The sequence below is a fragment of the Lathyrus oleraceus genome, chromosome 5 (assembly GCF_024323335.1).
Source record: "Lathyrus oleraceus cultivar Zhongwan6 chromosome 5, CAAS_Psat_ZW6_1.0, whole genome shotgun sequence".
Classification (NCBI taxonomy): domain Eukaryota; kingdom Viridiplantae; phylum Streptophyta; class Magnoliopsida; order Fabales; family Fabaceae; genus Lathyrus; species Lathyrus oleraceus.
In genome coordinates this window covers 489,364,483-489,375,099 of record NC_066583.1, presented here as the reverse complement: position 1 = coordinate 489,375,099, position 10,617 = coordinate 489,364,483, and the positions used below count along the sequence as shown (strand labels likewise).

Below are 10,617 nucleotides of genomic sequence, written 5' to 3'. Positions count from 1 at the left end.
CATCCTATGATGTCTGGTTGAGTTTCCTCCTTCTCCGTTGGTGTCGATAAACGTCGAGCTTCTCCCTTTCGTCCGAAGACGTCTGGTCGAGTCTCCCTTTCGTCCTATGACGTCTGGTCGAGTCTTCCCATTCATCCTATGATGTCTGGTTACCTCTCCGTTGGTCTTGGTAAACGTTGAGTTTTTCTCATTTCGTCCGCTGACGTATGGTTGTATCTCTCTTCCCATTCATCCGATGATGTTTGGTTACCTCTCCGTTGGTCTTGGTAAACGTTGAGTTTTTCTCATTTCGTCCGCTGACGTATGGTTGTATCACTATCCTTCCAGTCATTCGATAATGATTGGTTACCTCTCCGTTGGTCTTGGTAAACGCTGAGTTTTTCCCTATTCGTCCTATGACGTCTAGTTGTACCTGTCCCCATGTGGATTTACCTCTCCGTTGGTCTTGGTAAACGTTGAGTGTTTCCTAGTTGTCCGTTGGCATCTAGTTGAGATGATTTCTGTTCCCATTCGTCGTGTGTCGATGTCTGGATGTGGTTGTGCTTTGGAAAGAAGAAAAACAATAAGAAAAAGAAAGAAGAAAAATTCCCAGCAGTGTGCAAATTTCTACGGTTCTTGGTATTCAATCCCTGTTTACCCTGAAGGTCTGACAGCCGTTGCTCTCATCCATTCGGGTTCCCAGTTGATTGAATAGGGGCAGCTGTAGCACCTCAAATTTGCACCTCCCATTTGTACATTCATTTCATTTTTTAGGTCACTAACATCACATTAACATTGCATAAACATTGCATTCACATTGCATAGTGCATTGTATTTCATCAGTCAAAACTGATCAGGGGAATCCATCCGTGCAAGAGAGGAAGGGTTCTTCTATGAAATAAAGGCTCTGCGGGTGTTCTAGAGAGCTTACCTGATCCAAGGTTCATTTTGATGCAATTTGGCCAAGTGTTGAAAGCTCAAAGTCCACAGTGCAGTTTCAGGTCATCTGGGGCCCATAACAGCCAACTGTAAGTCAACTGAGGGCTAGGAGGTGGAGAGATGGGTTGAGACGCTTCCTTCATGTCCCAAAGAAGTTCATTTGTCATTACAAATACTTATCTTGAAGGATTTGAGGTTATAAATCATTTTGTTCTTTTCTCGAATTAATCTTGGAAATTCAAGTTGAGTTGGATGATCCTAGTTGATTACTGGAAAGTTGAATTGGTTTTGGAGATTTAACCGTGGTTGCATTAAGCCCATTCATTTCCTTTTGTTAAGCCCACAAGTTTATCCCATTAACCATTTTTTCATATCCATATCTCATCTTGAAAATCTCATAAGCCCATTAAGCCCATTTACCCAATTTTAATCCAAGTTCATTAATCCATTTGTATCCATTTGGTTTAACCCATATCCATTTAATCAAAATCTAAATCCACTTTTATTTTTAGAACCCATTCATTACCATATCCATTTCTAGTTAACCAAATCCATTTAACCATTTTTTTACGGCTATCCAAATTCCATATCCCTCAAAACCACTTTTATTCCAATTTAATCATTATCCAATTTCATATCCATTTTTTTTACAATAATCCATTTTATCCAATACTCAACACAAATCATATCCAATTTAGTTTATCCGTTTAAAACCAATTGCCATTATCCAATCGTACCCATTTCCATTTGTACAAAACCAAAATTCTGCATTGTACAAAACCAAAATTCTGCATTAAAAATTCTGCATTGCATTTACCAAAATTCTGCATTAAAAATTCTGCATTGCATAAACCAAATTCTGCATTCATAAAAAAATTCTGCATTTACAATATAACAAAATTCTGCATTTGCATAAACCAAATTCTGCATTGCATCATAAAAATTCAGCATAAACCAAATTCTGCATTGCATCATAAAAATTCAGCAACACATCAAAAATTCTGCATAATAGGCATGTAGAAATTCTGCCTAAAATGCATCAAAATTCTGCTGCCAAGCCAAACAAGCCACAAGCAAATTAAGCCGGTAAACCGCAGCTAAACGCGAGCCATCACCAATCCATAACAGAATTTTTCATTCACAACTAACTAACAAACTATAACCAAAAAAACTCAAACTCTATAAATTCTCCTTCCCTCTCTCAAATTCGGTTTCTGCTTCCTCTCTTCAATTCCTTCACCAAACTCCATAGTCTTCACCTTCTATCACCGTAACCGTAACCTTCACTTTCTTCTCCAATCTTCAACATCAAGAACCACCACTTCAACTTCCTCTTCCCAACCGAGATTCTTCTTCTTCAACCAAAACTTCACTCCATCATCTTCAACCATCATCAACCAACCTTCAAACCACCATCAACTCCACCACTTCTCACAACCCTCAACCGTTCTAACAACCATGACTTCACAATCGCTTCAACCAACCACCATTGAACATCAACCTTCATAACTTCCATTCATTCACCAAGACCTTCTCTCAACTCTGAACCATTCGAACCTCTTAAGAACCACTGCTTCCAAAACCCCCTCGCTCTCTCATCAACCCTGCAATTAACTACAACAAAATCACAAAAAGCAAAACCTCTCAGAATTCACATAAAAAAAACCTTCCATCCTGCAACCTCCTGGAAGAACCACAAGAACACAAAGAAACAAAAAAGAGAATAGGAGAACAAAAAAAGAAAACTCACAATCCGAAGGAATTCTAACAAACTTCACAATCACGATCTGGAATCGTCTTCAACCAGAACCGTAACCGAAACCGTGAGCTCCACCTTCATCAAACCTTCACCAAACCTTCACCTACACCACACTCCAATCGTCAACAACCGAAACCGTTTTTTCAATTCTTACTCCACTGAAATCAGAGAAAAGAGAGGAGCGTACCAATTCGCAACGGTGCGGTCACGACGAAATCGCAGTCAGAAATCACAAACTCCTCCAATCCTTCAGCCTCAACCTTCAACCACTGCGAATCCATCCAAGAACTCCTCTTCATCATAACCGCTACCAACCATAACCTGTAACGGAATGCCTGATTGAACCTCAACACTTCACCATAACTGAACGCTACCTCCTCCGCCTTCAGCGACTGTAGCAGTGATAGATTCTAAGAGTTCACCACCGCTTCTTCTCGATCCCGACGATCTCATCCGTTAACTCGTCTCCGATCTTCGCTTCTTTTCAAACAAAGAAACAGCAAGCAACGCATCATAGGGAAGGGACGCGAGCTAACAAGAAGATAGAGCGTAGATCCGCCAGTTCAGGTTGACGCTTCCACTTGGTAAGCTCTTTCGTTTCATCTTCGCTTTCGAGTTTTCTTCACCTTCGTGCGTATAGTCTAAGATCGCGTCCGTGCCATTGACGGATATCAGCAATGACGGAGTCGCGTTGTTTCGTATCCGATGGTGGATCCTCCGGACGTTGGCGTTGGCTCCTCTCACTCCCGAAGCTGTGTGGAGCATCGAAAACGCAGGAGGTTGTGTCGTTCGCGTTTGAAAGTGAAAAAGTGCTTATGGAGGAAGCGCTTTTCCGGCCGCCGTTTAGGTCTTCGAAGGGTCATTCCCTCGTTTCCTTCTCATGGCTTGAACTCGCATGTAGTCTTAGGAGAGCAGGTTTGGGCCTTAAGCCCAAAACGCATTCTGCAATGCACCATGCCACTTCACTATCCCTACCCCCCTCCGATTGGGCCTGTTGAACCCAAGGCCCATTCTGAAAGTTCAGGTGTTTAATTAGTGAAATTGATTAGATTAGCTTAATTTTAGGATTAGGAGTTACTTAGAAGATATTAGGAAGCTGATTAGAAATTTTAGCTGATGATTAGAAATATTATTAGAAGTTAATTCTAGAATTTTATCATTTCAATTATTTGTCAAATTAGAATTAGAATTTGTTGATTTAGCATAATGTTTAGAATAGTCTAATAGTTTTTTTAGAAATAAGTAGGTGTGATTAGTAGGTTACTTGTTTAGTTGCTGTTAATAATTAGAAAAGGTTAATTAGGGTATTAGCTTAGAATTTTAGAAACAATTAGAAATATTATTAGAATTAGATAATCTCTTGGATTTTTTAGAATATTAAATCTAGTTTGGATTTTAATTGACTTTTGATTAGAATTTTGTAAATAGAAATTTTAGTTCAATATTACTCCCTAATTGTGAAATGACTATTCTACCCCTAGGCTTAGAAATAATTCAATCTTGCATGCTCCCTTAATTTTAGGACATGTTATCACTTGAGTAAATGAATTTCATGTGGAGTATCAGCTGCTGTTCTGGACTTTTTCCCTCTTTTGACCCTAGGCTTCGACCTAGTGGTTTGGACTTATCATTTGAATTGTGATTTCAGGTTCAAGAATACATCCCCATGAGTGATGATGCTCTTTCATTTGAGCTTAACCATTTGTTGTTGTTGGCTAACAATAGTGTGTTTTGTAGGCCTTAATGGAGGATTCACTTGTGTTCATGGATTGCTCATTATTGTCTGACTGGATTTGTCTGTTTGTGTGATATTGACTGTTGATTGTTTGTTTGAATTGTGTACTGACTGGTTAGCTATTTACACAGGTACTTTAGTAGCTTTAACTCATTGCTTGAGTTGCATAGCTTGGTTTGCGGTTTGCTTACCACTGAGGTATAACTTTTCTGACTTCATGTAGTCTGGAGACCCGGCTGTTACCGGGCCGGGCAAAACTGTCTGAAGTCCTCCTTAAGAGGCAATGCTTGTGTATGTTTATATTTGTCCTAAGCAGGGAAAGTCCTCATTTGAGGCAATTGGTGGAAGGTAGGGATAAGCAATCTATCCCCCACTATTCTGTGAGTCTTCTCCTTGCTCCCATTACATGGTTGTAGCATTGAGATCCCAACCCAAGATCTATCGAGTCCAATCGGGGAAAGAGTTCCATCTTTCTGAACTCCCCCACATTCTCATATTTACATGCTCTCTCGGACCTGAGATAGAAGCAATGAGGCACACCCCTCATCACCTTTCATCAGCTTCACCTTAGCCCCTCAATGGCAAGGTTAAGAGCTAACTTGACCCCGATACAGAGGCTTGTTTGTTGAGGTTGATATGACCCCTCGACTAAAGCCTAGCCCCGATGTTTGAGCCCCTTTGTTGGTGTGTTTATTTCATGCTGTATATGTTTGTGTGGTGTGATTGTATCCCCTAGGTTTGCTAGACTCCGCGTAGTCTCGTTTGCATGACAATTAAGGTAGCACGGTTCCTTCGTATAGGACTTCCTTTCTTGCTTGAGCTTTCCTAAAACACAAACAAACACTATCCCCTCTTAAGGATACGTCAACTCCTTCTACTACAGGGGAGTAAGTCTCCAAAGGTCGAGCATCCGGTAGATTGCGTAGTGACGTTATCCACTTAAAAAACACAAACCAACAGGAATAGTTTAGCCGAACTACGGCAACTCTGATTCTCATGTCCAGATGAGATACGTAGGCACGAGATGCGATGTCTTGTCGAGTTTGACTAACAACTAACACTAATTCTTTTCTCTCGCCCTCGTTGCGATTGAGACCTTCCCGTTCTCTTGCCCTGGTTGCAATCGAGACTCTTCTTCTTGTTGTGTGCTTGGAAGCTGATGTAAGTCCATCGAGTGGCATTCGGATTCCAGTGTGCGTGTGTTTTGGTTCGGATGCTGATGTAAGCCCAGTGATTGGCATTCAGGCTCCACGTTTGCCTCCTTGTGTGTGTTTTGGTTCGGATGCTGATGTAAGCCCAGTGATTGGCATTCAGGCTCCATGTTTGCCTTTGCCTGCATTTGTTTGTGTGCGTGTTAGCCGAGCTACGAATGCTCTGATTCTTCTTCGTCCAAGAAGATACGCATGCATAGGATGCGATATCCTAGCGAGCATGTGTCGTCTCCCCAGTCCGAACTACTTGGACTCTGATGTCTATGCCTGATAGACTAAGTAGGCCCAGGATGCGACATCCTGCCGAGTTCATTTTCAGTCAGTCTCTCTCGTTTCTTTCAGCCAGTTGTGTGTGTGAGTTTTGAGAAGTGTTTAGCAACCAATTTCCCTTCCTATTGTGCGTGGATCCCGTCGAGTACGACGGATGCGTAGGGGTGCTAATACCTTCCCTTCGCATAACCGACTCCCGATCCCATTCTCTTTGGTCGCGAGACCACGTCTTTTCCAGGTTTACTCTGAGCGTTTCCTTTCCCTCTTTTGGGATAAATAACGCACGGTGGCGGCTCTGTTGTTCTTGTTTCCCGCCGGTTTTTCGCGTAATGCGACACTATGCCCTAATCCTAGATTCCACACTTTTGTTCAAGAGCCTAAATCCATGAATGCAAATAACCATTATATCGTAGCTATAACACGGAGAAGTAATTGGCTTCCTCCCTTTTACAAACATAAGAGTTTTCAATACTATATGTATTTACATGCCATAATAGATTTCCTAACCAGGTTCGAGGTAGCTACCCTGCCTCTAAAAATAAGATTTTCAACTTTACAAATCTAATCATAATCGTAAAACACCCAGACTTTTGATTATAAAACACAACTCTGGAAGAACTCCCCCAAGACACGCTTAAATACGAAATGGTATAGTTCATTGTATATTTCTAGCATGGTTCATGCCATCTAGTTAACCCATATAAATATGTGAATAGGTTGTAGTCTCTTTATTTTATAATTTATAACTTTATTTATGAATAGTTTATAATATAATTGCAAACATGTCATTCTACAATTATATTTATTAAAGTTGATTTTTTTTATTGACGATACTTATTTTAGATTAGATTAATTTCTATAACACTTTCAAGAAAACGAAGATAAATATACACAAACGTATATATCGATTAAAATAGAAAAACACTAAATGACCAGGTTGCTAAAATAATAGTTTAATGGGTTTCATTATCTACTAATATATAAGAGACAAAATGATCATAATAGACAAATTAGGTAGCTATTGATACAATTGAACCGAAGGGTCAAGTGATAAAATAGATTGAATATGAAATGACTGATTCCAAAAAACCTATAAATAATATTAGTTAAATTTTACACCACGAGACCTAACCCAAGTGATAAGATCTTCTTATAATAGTTTGTTAACACCATAATTGTAAAAAAACAGTACCTTACAAAAGTTGTGAGGTTACGTACACTAAAAGTTTAAAAACACATATTGTTTTATTTGGTGTTAAAAGTGTTTATTATATCATAAAAATGAACTTAAGCTTATTTTTTAGATCGATTGTTTTATAGTTGATGTATAAAATAGTTTACCTTGTTCTTTAATCACATCAAAGAGATAGTTGACATAGTTTACCTTTCGGGCAATGAAAAATAGAATCTAACGAAGAGATTTGTGTTACAACCCTCTTATATGCTATTACTAAGTTCTTTGTAGGAGAACCCCTTAAACTCCAACAAAGAGCAGCTGACCAATTACTAAACCTTTATTGTCCAACCATGTCTGGTTATAGGTGGTATAGAGATATGTTCTTATCTAAACTATGCCTTAGGTCGGATGGTGCGGCAGATTATTGGAAAGAAAGATTTATTAGTGGTTTACCTAGGTTATTTGTGTTGGTGCAAAGGTAGAATATATGATGAATGGAAATATTCTTATTCAGAGAATGATGGCTACAAAAAGGATTAAAAGTTACAATGATTGACACCCTATTTATAAGCCTCTAACAAACTTAAATATGAATCAAATCTAATATCTAACAAACTTAAATATGAATCAAATCTAATATTTAAATCTAATATCTAACAAACTTAAATATGAATTAAATCTAATAATTAAATCTAATACCATCCCTTAATTCATATTCCATCAAAACTTGTAACACCAATTCCATCCCTTAATCTGAGAAATTGATCAGTCTTGATAGCTTTCGTCAGAACATCTGCCAACTGCTTCTGAGTGCTGCAGTGTACAACTTCTAACACTCCCCTCTGAACTTGATGTCTCAGAAAATGATACTTGGTCTCAATGTGCTTGCTTCTCCCATGCAACACTGGGTTTCTGGCAAGATTGTTTGCAGACTTGTTGTCAATCATCAGCTTCAGAGGTTTGTTTACTTTAATCTTCAGATCCTGCAATAGATTCAGAATCCACACAGCTTGGCATGCAGTAACAACAATCTTACAATTCTTCAGATCAAATCTCTTCAGAAGTTCTAATTCATACTTGAGCTGATGCAAAATAATACCTTTCTCAGAGTATCTGAACTCCATCCCTAGAAAGTATGTCATTTTGCCTAGATCAGTCATTTCGAATTCATTCATCAGAACTTTCTTGAACTTGGCTATCTCTTGTTCAGAACTTCCAGTCTTGTTTCTCTCTATAGCATCAAGTTCTTCTTTCATGGCCTTCAGCCAGAGCTTCTGCTTAAGAGCCTCTTCTGTACTTATGGGTTCAGAGTCTACTAACATGGCACACTGAATAACTTCTCCTTCAGAGTCTACTTCAGTGTCTTGCAGCATGTCAAATTCTGCATATCTTCTGGGGATGTTTCTTATTCTTTGTGGTCTCTGAACTTGTTCAGAGTCTTGAGCTTCAGAGTTTCTAGCTTCAGATGGTTGACTTCCTCCAGAGCTTTGACCATCTTCAGGGTCTGGCATATTCCCAGAGTCTGAATTGCCACCAGAGTCTGGATTACCATCAGAGTCTGGGTCATCAGAGTCTGGATCATCAGAGTCTGAAACATCAGAGTCTGGAACATCAGAGTCTGGAACATCAGATTCTGGATCACTATCAGAGTCAGAATCAACGTCAGAGTTTACTCCAACCTCAGAAATTCTGAACTCTGACCTTTCTTCAGAGGTTCTAACATCAGAATCAGATTGAGACTTATCCCAATTCCAAACTTCTGATTCCTTCACAATCACATCTCTACTGAATTCAATTTTATTGGTTTCTGGACAATAGAGCTTGTATGCACCTGTACTGTGGTACCCTATCAGAATCATCACTTTGCTTCTATCATCCAGCTTCTGTCTTCTGGCTTCTGGAACATGTTTATAGCAAACAGAACCAAACACCTTCAGATGACTAACACTTTGCTTATCTCCAGTCCACTTCTGTATTGGAACTATTTCCTTCAACTTCTTCGTAGGACATCGGTTGAGTACATACGTTGCAGTGGCAACAGCTTCTCCCCAGAGCTTCTGAGGAAGCTTCTTCTCCTTTAGCATGCTTCTCACCATATCAAGCAAAGTGCGGTTTCTTCTTTCAGCAAGACCATTGTGTTGAGGGGTATAAGGAGCAGTAACCTCATGCTCAATTCCATTCTCCTCACAGAACTTCTGGAACTCTTTGGAGTTATACTCACCTCCACCGTCAGTTCTAAGAATCTTCAACTTCTGACCACTCTGATTCTCAGCCTTCATTCTGAACTTCTTGAATTCATCAAACACCTCGTGTTTAAACTTAATAAGGGATACCCATGTCATTCTTGTGAATTCATCAACAAATAACACAAGGTATTTATTCCCTCCAATCGATGCTACTGGAAATGGACCACACACATCAGAATGTACAACTCCCAAGGCATGTTTTGCTCTTGGAGCAGTTTCTGACGCAAATGGCAATCGTGGTTGTTTTCCTTCCATGCAAACTTTGCATGACTTTTCAGGCTTCTTAATTGCAGGAATTCCATGTACCAACTTCTTTGAATTCAGATGTTTTAAGCTTCTGAAATTCAAATGACCAAATCTTCTGTGCCACAGCTCACTCTCCTTCTCAGCACTTGTTGCACTAAGACATTCTGAGTCTGCAGTTCTGACATTCACCTTGAATGTTCTATTCCTTCCCTGTTCTGACTCCATAATCAACTTCTGATTGCAGTCATACAACTTCAGAAGATTGTCTTTCATGGTAACTGAAAAACCTTTCTCAATTAATTGTCCCACACTCATCAGATTGCTTCTGATGCCAGGTACATACCACACGTTCTGAATCAATGCTGTTTTCCCATTGTTCAGAATCACTCTGACATTTCCCATACCTTCTGCATTAAGATATTTGTCATCAGCACATCTGATCTTTGTCCTCTTTTCAGAGTCAAAGTCAACCAGCCATTTCTTGTTTCCAGTAAGATGATTTGAACAGCCAGTGTCCATATACCACCAGTCTATCAGATCCATATCATCAGATTCAGAGGCCATCAATAGCACAGATTCGTCATCAGAACTTCTGGCTATATTTGCTTCTTCTGATTTTCTCTCCTTGTTTGACCAACAGTCTCTAGCAAAGTGACCAAACTTCTTACAACAGTAACATTGGATCTTCTTCTTGTCATACTTCTCTTTTCCCTTCTGAGCATTCTTTTGTCTATCAGAGGTTGAGCTTTCTGACTTCTGACCACCATCAGATCTTCTCCTGGCTTCTGACTGCTTCTGATACCTCCTATCAGAAGTTGCTTTCAGAGCCTGCTGCTCTACTTCCCTTTCAGAAGTTCTCTCAGTCAAACGCAACTCTTGCGCTTCTAGACTGCTCTGCAGCTCTTCAATTCTCATGGTGCTCAGATCTTTGGAATGTTCTATTGCTACCACAATGTAATCAAATTGACAGGTAAGGGATCTCAATACCTTCTCCATGATTGTTTCTTCAGAAAGAGTTTCTCCACACGCTTTCATCTCATTAGTGATCAGAATCA

The 10,617-nt window shown here is 39.5% G+C and overlaps 1 long non-coding RNA gene across 2 annotated transcripts; it reads right to left on the bottom strand.

Annotated features, from left to right (window-relative positions):
* Positions 1-2,016: 2,016 nt before the first annotated feature.
* Positions 2,017-3,562, bottom strand: LOC127085646 (uncharacterized). 2 transcript variants are annotated; one of them, XR_007789238.1, is made up of 3 exons: positions 2,865-3,394; positions 2,669-2,780; positions 2,017-2,522 (listed from the first exon to the last, which is right to left on the bottom strand). It is a non-coding gene; the product is annotated as an uncharacterized LOC127085646 (long non-coding RNA). The 2 variants fall into 2 exon arrangements; XR_007789237.1 differs by having other exon boundaries at positions 2,669-3,562.
* Between the last annotated feature and the right edge of the window lie 7,055 nt (positions 3,563-10,617).